At 32.4% G+C, this 14,696-nt stretch overlaps 1 protein-coding gene and 1 pseudogene across 2 annotated transcripts in view; one reads left to right on the top strand and one right to left on the bottom strand.

Moving 5' to 3' along the window:
• The window catches only part of Sdc (Syndecan), a 144,806-nt gene that overhangs the window by 6,202 nt on the left and 123,908 nt on the right, over positions 1-14,696 (top strand). The window lies entirely within an intron of this gene.
• LOC143197831 (uncharacterized) lies at positions 14,003-14,087 on the bottom strand (annotated as a pseudogene).

Here is a 14,696-nt window from a genome sequence, read left to right as displayed (position 1 = left end):
AAAACAATTTTAATTTCACCGGAAAATAGACTGAAATTTTTAATCAGATCCATTATAATTTTATTTGCATTGTTTGCATGTATTATATTTATTTTTTCACTTTAAAAAGGCATTTATTAGGAAAAACTGGTACAATCTATATTAATCAATGTGTTTTCTATAATTTTCTACAATTTTTTCCATATATCTGGTAATTTAGCGATATCGTGTCGAAAGAAGGATGGTGGTTTGCCAACGGTCCATTCATCGATCCATTTTCACATTTCTTCAGCATTTATAAGCGGATTTTTCGACAATCAGAAGACGCTACTGGTCTAGTAGATATGCTGGGTGCGGTAGACGTTCCTATTCGAGCCGCAACACTGTATCCTTTATAACTTTTGTGTGACCTAGCGTTGTCAAGCAAGAGGATGACTTTGGGTCCGTTTTGTTCACTACTGCTGCAATTTTTTTACAACAATATGTCTTTCAATTTGTTCAACTGTCGTCGGTAGACATCTGAAGTAACAGTTTCATTCTATTTTAGCGGGTCGTAATGCACTACACCATGCTGATCACCATACGAGTATACACTATATGGATGTGTCGATATTGATGATTCTTCTGAGCTAATCTGTGATTTTTCGTGCTTAGAATTGACGTAATAGATCTCTTTTCCATCGTTAGTTTATATGTCACATAAATCTTCTGTTTTTGCTTGGCAAGCAATGAATTCCCTTCTTTTTAGATATTGAGAGATTCAGCTGGGTTTTCGTCCAATATTTCTGGCAAATTCAGATCAAAATCACCACTTTTATATCGTTGAAATGAAAACTAATAATTGGCATGTGATGGATAATACGTTTCTAACAGTGTTTCATGGACATGGACGTATTCCTTCAAATCAAAGAGCACAATTTTCGACGAACATTTCTTCTCAGCCAGCATTCTTTTGATATTTCAGAAAAGGAATAGTCGCTGGCGGCCAGATCTGGAGAATACGGTGGATTTTTACCATCGTTTTCACTGACTTGTGACACGGTGCATTGTCTTGGTGAAGCAGAACTTTCTTTTACATCAAATACGGCCGTTTTTCATGCCGCAACTCGTCGTTGTTTTTGTTCAAAAGTGAGCTCGCGCGGCACCCACTTTGCACAGGGCTTTCGCATACCCAAATATTCGTGAATGATTTGCACGTTGAGTTGATATCTTTAGAGTGTCTGTTATTTCATTGAATTTGAAATTACGGTCATTCAAAATCATTTTGTGGATTTTTTAAATGTTTTCGTCGTCGCTGCTCATTTCACCACGTCTAAACTTAGCATACCAATCCTTGATGGTTGATTTTCTTGGGACAGTGTCCGGAAACTCTGCATCAAGCCAAGTTTTGTTTCAGCTGTATTTTTTCCCTTCAAAAAGCAATATTTTATCAACACGCGAAATTCCTCTTTATCCATTTTTTTTCACAATAACAAAAGTTGCTTCACTCAAAATAATGATCCGACAGCTGTCAAATTTATACACACATCTTTTGAAGGTCAGGATGACGTAGGTGAAACTAAAAAACATATGCATTTAATTCTAGTAGCACCATCTATTTGTCAGGCCGGAGACTTTTCAATTGATTTGTTACATAAATGTCAAAATCATCAAATTTAACATGCATGCAAGAGCCTTGTATAAAACAATAATTTCGTTAATTTTTTTCGGTTATTCTGAGTTCGTTTTTACCCAAGAACAACTTTTTCTGTATTTGCTTGCAATGGCAGCTAGATATATGGTTATATCTTTCCATAATTGACCGTAAGACAATATCTAAGGAAGTGAGCTCCTATTTTTAGTACGGTAATTGAATAAAACGCTGAGAGCTTATTATCTGAAGTACATTATGTTGGAGGATGTTTTATTTTGGTTAAATGTACTTCATCCAGTTTTTAGATTAGAAACGTGTCGGAATCCAACGCTTGGTTTATTTATCGATCCGAGCAACAGCTTGTAAGGCTGCGAAATACTTTTGTTTTGTTCTTTTCTCCTCAGATATTTACTTGTTAATTTTTAGGCGTCAGCCGATACCGAGAATACTTGATGGTCAATTAATTTGTGTTTACTGTTTAATATTCTTGTTTGGCTGTATCTTCAGATTATTTATAATAAGATAGTTAAAGTTAATTATTTATAATGAGATAGATTCATTAAATACGTGATATTTTGACGAATATAATTTTTAATAGAGTGGAACTAAGAAGAACGTTTTTTGATGTGACATGATTGTCACTAAATACGATTGTTGATATTTATATTTTGTGCCTAATAATGAAAAGACAGCAGTTTATTCGTGAAAATGGCTTTAATGTTTTTCAAAATATTGTCCATGTTGATCAATATACTTGTGAATGTACCTCCAAAACGTACGCAATTTATTTTTGATATGTGGGAATAAAAATGTCGTTTGATATCAAATCAGGGCTGTACGGAGGATGATCCATCAATTTAACCTTTCGGCTAGTCAAATAGGTGGTTGTTTTAGACGATGTGGGAGAGCTTGCATTGTCATGAAGAAGAATGTTCTTCTCCGGTAAACATATGGTGTGTGCCATTCAGAATTCACCGTTCTATGTTCTCTAACTGCACAGTTACCATATGTCCAGTTATTTTGAAGAAACAGATGCTTTTTTTGCGCAGGAATCACTTTTGTCGCATTTGACTCGTCTTGAAAGACACATACACTGGATTGTTGTTTTGTTTAAGGCTTTTACTTATACATCCGTAATTCCTCGATTCATCATCTGTGTACATTTTATACACAGCTTTTGATTGTATTTCTTGGCCATTTCTTTGCACCAGTTGATTCGAGAATCATCAATCGTATTTTAAAAAGTATAAAAAATGTATTGAAACAATAATGAAAAATATGTATTGCCATATTGTTATATATATGGTATTAACTAAAGGTAATGATTATATTAAAATATCTAGGGCAGATATGGTGCGTGGGGTAGAACTTTTAATTTAAGAATTTAACTATAGCTTTTACTATTTTTTCAAACAAGAAGCGTCATCATTTTGCGATATCAAGTTTTGTCGTGTATTTAGGTAGAAAATGACGGCTTTTATTTGAATGCTTCATTCATGCGCATCAATCGAACCATAGATATTCAGCTTTGATTATGCATGGTCGAGTTTTTCGATCGATACTTTTAATTGTCTGCAACTGACGCAACTATTTACATGTGAATAACTCTCATTCGATATTTCCTGTTTTTAGCTTTTACGATTTTAATATGAATCATTCCTGACATTCTTTCAAACATTTTATCAACTGCTAATGCCCTTTCAAATTCAGTGTAGATCTTATGTAAGTCTTCATGGTGAGTATAGTTGAGTATCACAAACTTGAATTTAGGCATTACATCTGTAGAATAAAATGGACCGAATTATCATCTTCTAAAATAAGCATTTGATGGAGATGGGGAGTCTGCTAGAACCGCAGTGGAGTGGAAATAGATATCCCCCAACCTTTTTAGATTTGGGAATGGCAACCGAACCGTTGGTCGAAGAGAAGACCTAAGTACGTGATGTCATGCAGCGATAAGATGGTTGCAGTATCGATCTTGAGTTTCGAAACGCGCAGTGCCAAACGCTTCTTTGGGAAAATGATAGCCTGGGTTTTCTAAGGTTGCAACCTCTAGAATGTAAACCACTGGAGCGCGTGATCGAGTTGTTTTTGGAGACTTCCTTGAATGGTGTCCTCTAACATGGATGCTGTGAAGAAAGCCGTCTCGTCAGCATTGAACGTGACCTCAACGTGTTCTGTTCTCGGTAGATCTAAAATAAAAATGTTATATAAAGCGGGGAACAAGTGGGAGCTTTGGGGAACGCCAGTTAGGCCTTTTAGTAGACCTAGGACGTATATTGCAATTAACTCGTCGCGTCAAAAACCTTGTCAAAAGCTTTAGTTAGTTCCAGGAGGACTGCTCCAAGATTTTGGCGCTGATTAAGGCAGGGCCGGATGTTTGCGGCCAAACGGGTGGCCTGTTGGACAGCTGTGTGATGTGCGCGGAACCAGAACTGTTCATCAGGGATGATAACATCGCAGAGAATGGCCCTTTCAGCAAGTTTTGAAATGGCATTGAGCAGGCTGATGGACTGCTGTGGACTTTACTCTTTTCTTGGGAATAACCGAGATGTGCGCGTTTTTCCCGGACGTTGGGAAATGTTGCAGCCTCAGAATTGATCATATATTAACCAGTTTGGCGAGCTCCTTGGTGATCTTAAAACACGAACTTTACTAAAAGTTTTGGCCGAACTATACTAAAGTCGCGGAATACTTGAATAATAATGAATTCAAAAGAGCAGAGCCTTATATATTACGCCAGTTATGATACTGTCTTTTAGACAGTAAGTGGTTTACTTCACCACTTATGGTTTAATTCGGTAATGTCGACAACTTAAAACATATTGTAATGCTGAATATATATAACACTGGATATTTTTTTTTTCGTTAATAATGGAATAATGGAATTTTATTCGTGAACAATATATTTGTGTCTAAAATGTTAATATAAAATAAATGTTTATGCTGACTAATGAATATTCGTATCAATATTTGAAATTTTAAATTTGAGAATAACTATTGATTTTAAATTGTTTAGGTGTAAATTATATAGTAAAAAGTAATAAAAAAATTGTTTGTTGTATAATAAACTTATTTGATTTAAAACTATTAACAAGTAGAATGAATGTGTTCTTAAATACTTGCAATATTTGCTTTGTGGCATGGCAAGGTTTAGGAATGCGGTTTATTTTTGTTGCATTTGCGTTTTATAATTATATGTGATGGATGTACATTTCGTGTTAAACGTTATTTTCTCGTATTTGTTTTAGCGAAAATACGGTGGATATTGTTTAGATTTTGTTAAAGAAAACTTAGTTTATTTCTGTAATTGTTGAATAAGGCATTAGTTTATTGTTCAACAATTATATTAAACTGATACGGTCTTTGTGGTTATAATGAGAATTATTTTTATTTGCGGTATGATAATAAATATATAGTTGTCTGTATTATCTGCGGTTCTTTTTATATTCGTTATTTATTTTTGATGTGTGAACATCTTTGGTTTTCTATGTTTTTTTTTGCAAATCATTTTGGTATTGTGGCATAATTAATTCAGATATAATTAAACCTTGATTATGTTATAATTGAGGCTACTGGAATAAATTATTTTTGGTTTATTTAATGATATTAGTCGACTTATTTGAATTTTAGCGTTTCGAATATTTTGTTTCAAACTTGAACTTTTGTAAAGCCAAATAATATTGTTCTTCTTTGTAAAATAACGTAAGCATTTTATAGATTACAAAAGGCATTGAGAACTGTCTTGAATAGGAAATAACCACCACTACCACATTCTTGATAGTTATCTCATAATTTTCTTTTGAGTGAGTCATTTTCAATTGTTTATTTGGCAATTAATATGTATAATAGCGACATTGATTTTTAATCGTCTTTATTTTTTTGTAACTTCTTTAGTGTTGGAATAACGATAGTAATGACGAGAAATATGATTTATGGATTTATAAAAATGCATTTATTTTCATATTTAGACCCACTTGAATAATTTCTTTGATAAAATATATCAGAATACAGCGCTATGTTAAATTGAATATCAGTATATATAAGTTTACTACCTCGATGATCAAAAGATCCTTGGTCTGGAAAATATATCGGTTTGTTGTTTGGTATTTTTTTCTATGTTCGAAAAATAATATAGATATATCTTTATGGACTTTATGGATATATCAATTGTTTTTCAAAAAACCTAGGGTGCCAACGTAGTTTTCTTTTGGGCGAACTGTGTACAAACGTTATATGAAACTGCTCATCATTTTAACCTGAATTTAAATCTAATTATGTTTTTTTTTTCTAAAAACTTTTATTTTCTTTAGCTGTAATATATTTGTAAGAAACAGTAAATACATTAGAACATTATAGAATAGTCAAAGTTAGTCTACAGTTATTTTCAACTAGATAAGTGTTTTTTTGTTTGTGATTTAAAAAAATATATGAATTATATTTTTTTCTTGGCTGTTTTAATATTTTAATGTGCAGTTTTAGTGATTAATTTGGATTCTGTAGTCCAGTAATATCATTGTCCACTTTCACTCATTGTTTAATGATATTGATGATGTTGCTCACTATCAAATACAATTGGAACTTGTAGAGTTGTTCCATGCCTGCTTTGTAATTTGACGTATATGTTTAAGAGAGCATTCTTAGTATGCTTCATATTTTTTTCAAATTTTGTAACTTTTTGTATTTTTTATAGCATCCATAGCATCAGTACAACCAGGATTTTATTATCTATCTCATTTTATTGCAATTCTTGTTGATTATGTTGGATATTGTTATTTGCTAATTGCAGAAGTAAGTTTTTTGAGTCACCCTGTAATAAAAAAACCGTTTCGGTTTAGTTTAAGTAACAATTCTTGAATAACCTTTTAATATTGATGTTATTTACGATGTTTTATATAAATCATGCAGTTAATTAGAAATTATGATGGCATATACGTTATTATTATTTACCATTTTACGATATTCTGCGACGCAATTGTTGAACGGTTTGCCTAAGGATATAATTTACTATTTAATTTGTTCTCTTCACTACTAATCGATGGTAGAAATAAATTTCTCTAGAATACTACTAGGAGAAGTGTAGGTATATCCGGTCACAACAAAATATATACCTATAATTCATAGGCGTCCATGATTATGTCAACCGTTCTTAATGTATGCGTATCATGTAATAAAGGCAATGAACCTAAATTTATTTGAATTCTCTTAAACCCCATGTTGAGTTTCAGGATGAATTTCCTTTCCTCAAGACTTTCTAAGATAACTATATCTAACATTATTTTTGGTAATATCGTTATTTTGGTTTTATTGCTGCGTTTTTCTTAATTTGTTTCTTTTATTATTAATGAAGAAGAATTATTTTATTATAATTGATGTTATTATTATTTATAGAAAAATACAAGTATATAAAATACTATTATTTTATTAATTAATACATTTTTAGCCGGTTTAGTTGACAAAGTGGTCAAGGCGCCAGGACAGTTCTCTTAATGTCGCGATAGTCGCGGGTTCGAATCCAGTTGGGGATTGTTGTATATTTATAATTGTCCTTTAGGAAATGGTGCAAAATCTAACTAAGAAAATAATCCCAGTCACGCCAGAAACTAAGTTGTAAAACCGTGTAAGAATGTCTTCTGTTATTATCTCTAAGTTGGTTAGTTGCCAGTCGGTCGGCTCTAGGGTAGTTCAGTAACTCCCAATCCCCCATAATGCGACTCTATATAAAATGCTGGTCCGTCCAGTCTGGCTCTACTGAGCACAGGTATGGTACAGGTACGTCTCGGAGAAATAACTTGCATTACTCTAACTCTTCCAGTCCAAAAAGCCCGCGCGTTACTCAGTGCCCCAAGGTTTATGGGGAACGCGAATACCCACCTAGAATTAGGCATCCCGTTCTTGAAAAGTTTCACGAACATGCTCAGTATTAGGTTCTTCCTAGGCCCTATCCATCCATAAACAGTTAAACCAAATACAACAATCCAAGTCGTAACCCAGGGTCTCTATCACCCGCAAAACCGTATTGTCCTGAACGCGAAGCGATAGTAGCAAAAGACCATTTGGTTCTACCTGGTCATCTTGGAAAAAGAAAGAAAAAGAGAACCGTGGTTCGGAGCTCATGTTAGCAGTAGGTCTAGAAAAATCCTAGTTGGTATTTTTACATTATTAAATTCCTTTTACGAATTAACAATAAAATTAGAAAAATATAATTGGTATTTCTGCAATATTAGCCATGACATTTTCTAGATTTTTATTTAAATATGGGTTTCAAGGATGTTAGATGGAAACGTTACTTATTTTGTTCTAATTACGTAAATTTACCAGCTATAGAAAATGTTTATTCTTATTTTTATAATTTCTTAATCGTATTGTCCCTATAAAATTCTGCATGTTAAAATATAACTTGTAATATTAATTATTAAAGTAAATAGTTCGGTAAATATCTTAAATATAAATGATTTTACTGGTTAAGTATAAAAGTTATCATACAGTTTACACAAAATTGCATTATGTAAAATTAATTGTTATGAAATTTTCATTTAATACACTTCAAAAATATGTCAACTTGTGATAACATTAGTTCTAAGCCTACTTTGACAAACCTAGAAACTAATAAAAAATAAAACATATACAAAATACTTAAAAACGATTAGTGACATGAGTTTTTAATTAATTCTCTATTTTGACATTCATTCACTTTCAACTTATTAAATGAGAATGACTCCAAATTTAAGATGGGAAATTACCGTTTTGTGTCAGAACTAATCTTAATATGTAAAATTTGTATTTGTTAATTAATAATGCATTATTTCTTTGTACATCTGGAGATTTTAGTTTTAATGATATTTAAATATCATTGATTTCGTATGTAAATGAGTAATTTCGTTCTAAGTTTGTTTTTACTATTATTATTATTATGCACCACCGCGGCTTATTAATAGAAATGAGAAATGCAAATATAGGACTTTTCATTTGTGAATCTATTTAAATCTACGCCTCTGTGTGTCCCATAATATAACGGTTATGCACGCCTTCAATCTGAAGGTACCTCTTAGAAAGTATCATTTAAGGACTGGGTACTACCCACGTGAGACTAATTTTACACATTTTATCCGAATTTAAAACGATATTGTTGCCCGTAAAGAGAGCAAATTTATAAAAGTGTTTATTTGAGGACGGGATATTGCGCTTCATATTATTTCGTTGGCTGGATTTTAGTGAGACCCCAGATAATACACAATGTGTTATTTGAACTCTGTTTTTATTTACGATTTTAGTAAAGTCGGATATAGCATGTGACTGAAACATTTGTCAGTCATAAAGATAAAATGATCTTAATAAAAATATATATACATATTTGGTATTTTTGTGTTTTTTTTATTATGATGTGATTTTTAAACAATTTGGTTTCCTATTATTTTATTTCATCGTACCGTATTGTTATTTTCATTTTCCTTTGCAGTTATTATCGAATATTTATGTGTATTTGATTATCTCATAAAATATTACTATTAAAACTATTACATATGTTAACATAACTTGACAGTGTAACTATAAATTTTGAAATTTTTTTTCTGTTTTCACTTAGCTTTGTGGGTATAATTATCCTCTTCACATTATGTGAATTGTTTACATTATTGTAATGGCTGGGGCAAAAGTCCCGCTACCATTTGTGTTACCATTATGTGACGTTTAGCTCAGTTTTGCTTTAACCTTTGTGTTGTGTAGACGTCCAAATTTTATTATGGATAAATATACGCCACAACAATGAGCAGAAATAGTGACAATATTTATTGAAAATAATTGTTCCATTATTGCCACTCAGCGAAAATTGCGTCAATAGTAGGTCATTAGGCATTCGCTTTTTTTTTCAATTTTCAAACAGATATACTTCTGGGTGAGATACCATAAATATTCCTCAGCCAAAGCAACCGCCGTAATGTTATAATTTCAGTTATCAGATAACATCCTCCTTCCTCAGTTACACATTGTATTGTAAATATTGTGTGAGGTGTGTTAAATAAGCCATGAGCATTCTGAAATTCGCGAGGTGACTTTTTTGTTGTTTTGTTTGGCAGTTATCGAGTGGATTGCAAGTATTTTTTTTTTCATTTTTTATAAATAATTAATTAGAAAGTTTGTGTTAGATTATGATTTAAGAATGGTATAAAGTAAACCAAAGCCATAAAAGTGTTAAATATATCTTTCAGTAATTTACTGTGGGTAAAACTAGAAGAGAAAGTGGTTGTAGAAGTGGTATTTTAGGATAGCCTTTTCAACATGGTCGTAACCATGTTAAGGCACATAAACAATTGTTAAAAGCGCGAAAGAAATGAAAAGAATTTATTAGAAACGACCAATATTGCCGACTCATCGATATAGAAGTTTTTGATGATGTTGGTATATCGATTGGATGATGCTACGATTTGTTTTCGAATATTTTGGGTGTGAACGATGGAAACAACCGGTTTTGTGGAAAAACAACTCATAGGTCTTGCATCACGATAATGTACCAGCTCGAACTTAATTGTTGCCTCGTTGATTTTTTAACATGACCTCATATGTTATCGTTTTGCAAACATAGATGAGATTAAAAGTCAGCGATTCACTTTCAAAAAGCTGAAGGTTAACCCAGAAGACAAGTTTCAGAAGTACATAATATTTAATGCGAACTATTTTGAAGGGATATTGATATAATAATTCTCGTAATTTTTTGTACATACCTTGTATATACTTTAACTTTCTATATTACAAACAGAAACGTCATCTCCAATAAACAGTTCGGTTTCCGTGTCATGTATTCGTTCAATATTCATTTCCACGCCAGATTGCACAGCTTGTAGTTGAAATCCCCTCTCTCTGTTTAGGTCAAAATACAGAATTTATCCCGTTGAAGGTCTCCAAAGGCTTAACAATTTTTTTATAACATCTTTATTAGATACAATCTTAATTTACAATTAATTTATTACTACTTTTCCTATGTACTTGGATTAATTAACAAGCAAGACGAGTGCGAGAAAATACATCAGTATGTATTCCTCAATTATAAAATTATAATTGTTTATTAATTATTAACTTATAGCTATAGTTTACACTAATAATACACACTAAATGTTCACACAAGTTCGTATGGTTTTGTTCGTTTGAATCTCCTGACATCCTGCGCGCTGTCCAGCAGTTGTATTGCTTCCACGTTAGTATGATTTAGTAATCTTCTTTCGTGTTTCAAGGCCAAATCCTGCACAACTTCGCAAATCCATTTGATTTCCAGGGCATCGTGCAGTTCTTCATTGGTTACATAGCGATAAGCATTGGTAATCAATCGAAGAACCTTATTTTGACAGCGCTGTATGACTAACTCATTTTAATTTTTAGTGCAACCCCATATTTGCATCACATAGGTCCAAATTGGCTTTATAATTGTATTATAGATCAACCTCTTTGATTTTAGATCAAGTTGAAAGTATCTTCCGACTAACCAGTATAGTTGTTTTATTTTGGTTCTAATGTGTTTTGCTTTTTGTCTAACGTGATGCTAAAGGCTTAACATGTCTGGCACATTTTCAAAATCGAAGCCACTAATTTTACTGTAAAGCAAAGGTTATATCATTTTATATATCATCTGCAATCTCATTTCTAGTTTAAGTTCTGGTGGTTTTAGATCAATCTAAAGAAAGTACAGGTCATACGTTTTCACTGGTAGAAAAACATTTCCAGATTGTAAAAATACTGATCTTGTGACAAGTAAATCTCCTTTAAGCTCTCTGCAAGGGGAATGGTATCCATGCCTTCTCTATCCCTTATTGCGTCATATTTGAGTTTCAATGAATAGAGCTCTGTATAAAATGTTAATTAGGCTTATAGCTTTATTTATATGAAGTATTTTCAGATCAAAAAAGTATGTGGCCTTTTATATAATATCTAGCTAAATTTCCATTTGTTGATGATTTTCTACAAACTATTTTGTCATATTTTTTCGCTTTTGATACACGGATGCCATCAAATTCTCTGATTAAATATTTGGCCATATTCTCCAGGGTCTTTGCTCGTACATATTCCCTTTAGCGAATTGAGCAATATGATCCTTAGTAGGGCCCCTAAAAGCCACCAAACCCTTTTTCATTTAAAATTTATGTCGTATCAGTCAAAATCTCCGGGATTAACTGATAACCCTAGTTTCATAAAAAAAAACTTAGTGTCACTATACAAGGTTTCGCTTCTATATACAATATATTCCTTATGGAGTACATAGTTACTTTAGATTATTCCTTAGCCTTTCTGGTTGATATATTGTTATATTTTCATATTAGAGAAATATATTTACGTTTGTGAGTTTTAAATTATATATAGTTATTATTATATAGTTATTATTATATATGTATAATATTATTTTCTTGTCTTATGTATCAAGTTGTTTACAAATCATCTGTTTAAAATTAATTCAAAGGCCTAATAACATTTTGTGGTATAATTTTTAAAATATTTTTTAATTAGTTTCCATTTTATCTATGGTAATAATCCAACCAATTTTTACAATTGCCGGCTTGGTGGCGCGGTTGTTAAAGGCGATAGGACGGTCCTCCTACTGTTGCGAGAGCCGCGGGTTCGAATCCTGCTGGGGCATGGTCGTAAATTTATGTTTGTGATTGTTTAAAATTTGTGAATGTTCTAGGCAAGAGTGTAAAATCCGACAAGGAAAATGATCCCAGTCACGCCAGTAACCAGGCTGTGTAATACCGGATATCTGAGATGATTTCTAAAGTTGGTCACTCGCCAGTCGGTAGGCTTAATGCTGAGGACCGTGGTTTGGAGCCCACGTTAAACTTTAGGCCCAGTCCAGAAAAACCCATAGGTGGTAAAAGGAGACTTTAAAAAATATATAAAAATTGTGATTGTCCTTGGCAAGAGTGTAAAATCCGACAAAGAAAATGATCCCAGTAACCAGTCTGGGTAAGACCGGATGTCTTCTGGGATGATTTCTTAAGTTGGTCACTCGCCAGTTGGTAGGCTTAATGCTGAGGACCGTGGTTCGGAGCCCACGTCAAACTGTAGGTCCAATCCAGATAAATCCATAGTTGGTAAAAGGAGACTTTAATATATATTTTTAAAAAATCTTTACAATTGCAGTAATTGTGATTCAATAAATTTTGACCGAATGAACGTGAAAATAGAAAATTAATTAAAAGCTTCTGTCACCATTCGTCTTAACTATTTTATCTTATATGACAATTATGTTTCAAATATTTTATTTATTACATTTCAAGCTTTTTGATGTAGGCTTTTAACTAAAATTATCTGATGTTTTTAATTTTTCAAAAGACTATTTGGCGAACACCTTAATTGTATTTTGCTTTTATCGCAAAAAAATAATTTTACATAATATATTGTGTATACGGCATAATGACATTTTCCTGAACAATCTAATAATGTCCCTTCAGCATTTTATAATATAATTTATTTTCCATTAAACGTATTTTCAAAAATTCATTAAGCATTATTGCCATTTTTGGGGCCAGGGTTTTTCATTGAAACATAATACGTTTTTATAATGACGTTGATATATATAGACATTTTAATGAGAGTTTACAAAAATAAACCACCGATATTTTAGAATGCATCAATTTTTATTGGGCTGGAATTAATTAAATTATTTTATTTTATTTATTTCAACCCGTGAGCCTCTTGGGCTATTTAAGGTGAATTACAATACATTATATGAACATTAACAGCTTACAATACTACACACTAGGTTATAAACAGTAGAATATATACAATAAAAAATTTTAATTACACAATGATAAATGTATGTTACAAGTGTTGAAGTAGGTCTATGGTCTTTAGATAGTTAATTAGCAGATTCAGTTGCTCAGGTTGGACCAATTGTTCCAATGTTATTGGCATCTCAAGTTGTCTCCTCAAATCATCATATTTTTGGCAGTCCATTGGGATGTGTCTGACGCTAAGTTGAATCTGGCACAAATCACATAAGAGCGGGCTCTGTCCCTTCAACAAATATTCATGTGTCAGTCTAGAGCGCCCCATTCGCAGTCGTGCGAGGACGCTTGACTTGTGTCTACTGATGTTATTATGGTTTATAGATTGATAAAAGATCCTCTTGACTTCTTATAATTTATTGTCTTTTATGAGAAGGTCCCATTCTAATTGGGCCTATTTAGGCCCTTCATATAGACTTTGGCATCTTTTTTGCTGAACCGTTCGTTTAACTTGATCGACTCCTCTTCCCTACTTGCCAGGTGGTCGGCTCTTTCATTTCCAGATATTCCTTTATGGGAGGGGACTCAGAGGTATGTTATTCTTACACCCCTAAATTGTAACTTTGTATCTCTCTGATGTATGTGACCAGAGAGTGGACTGTCCTTGCCGATCTTAAACAAAAATGTGGAACGCTTCACGATTTTGCATGTCATCCTTCTCTGTATCGTTCCAATTTTAGTATATGTACCGCCGAAGCGAGTACAATTAAATTATTTTATTTTGGTTCTTGATATTTAAAAAATTGTTACTTTATGGCTTTTATTAAAATTAATAGTGTTAAATCGGAGAAGAATTAATTTTGTGGTATAATGCTATAAATAATTATGTTTTTCACACGTTTTTAACGCAATTGACCTTTCAGCTGACCTACCTTACGTGACAATGCAGATTTTTATAGAACAAAAGTGTATTTGAAATTAGCCGAGTATCCTTAATATACTTCCCGACTATACCAATTGTAGTAGTATTTATATAAAACCATATTTTCGCTGATCGGACTTTAAATTTCAAAAAAATATCTCTTAAATAGTGCCAAAAGACTCTTTATTCTTCAACAAAAGCAATACTGGTAGCAATTTATTATCTAGTACTTAATAATTCGACTCGGTTCTCATTTTCATCTTTTAACTTGTGGAATAATGCATTTTAAATTTCCTTTAGATATTATCTGAGGGTTCCTATCGGCGCTTTCTATTTTTAAGTGTATTCCCTAAAGGTTCAATAGATCTTATTTCCTGAGTTCGTGTGGGTAATGATAAATTATTTATAGAATTGCGCTCCATCTTCTTTTTGTGATGCCGATTATGGTTAT

Source organism: Rhynchophorus ferrugineus, unplaced genomic scaffold, assembly GCF_030347505.1.
Source record: "Rhynchophorus ferrugineus isolate W39M unplaced genomic scaffold, kcgeb_rfMv2 rfM5, whole genome shotgun sequence".
In the NCBI taxonomy this organism is placed as follows: domain Eukaryota; kingdom Metazoa; phylum Arthropoda; class Insecta; order Coleoptera; family Curculionidae; genus Rhynchophorus; species Rhynchophorus ferrugineus.
This window is presented reverse-complemented; position numbering and strand designations above follow the sequence as displayed.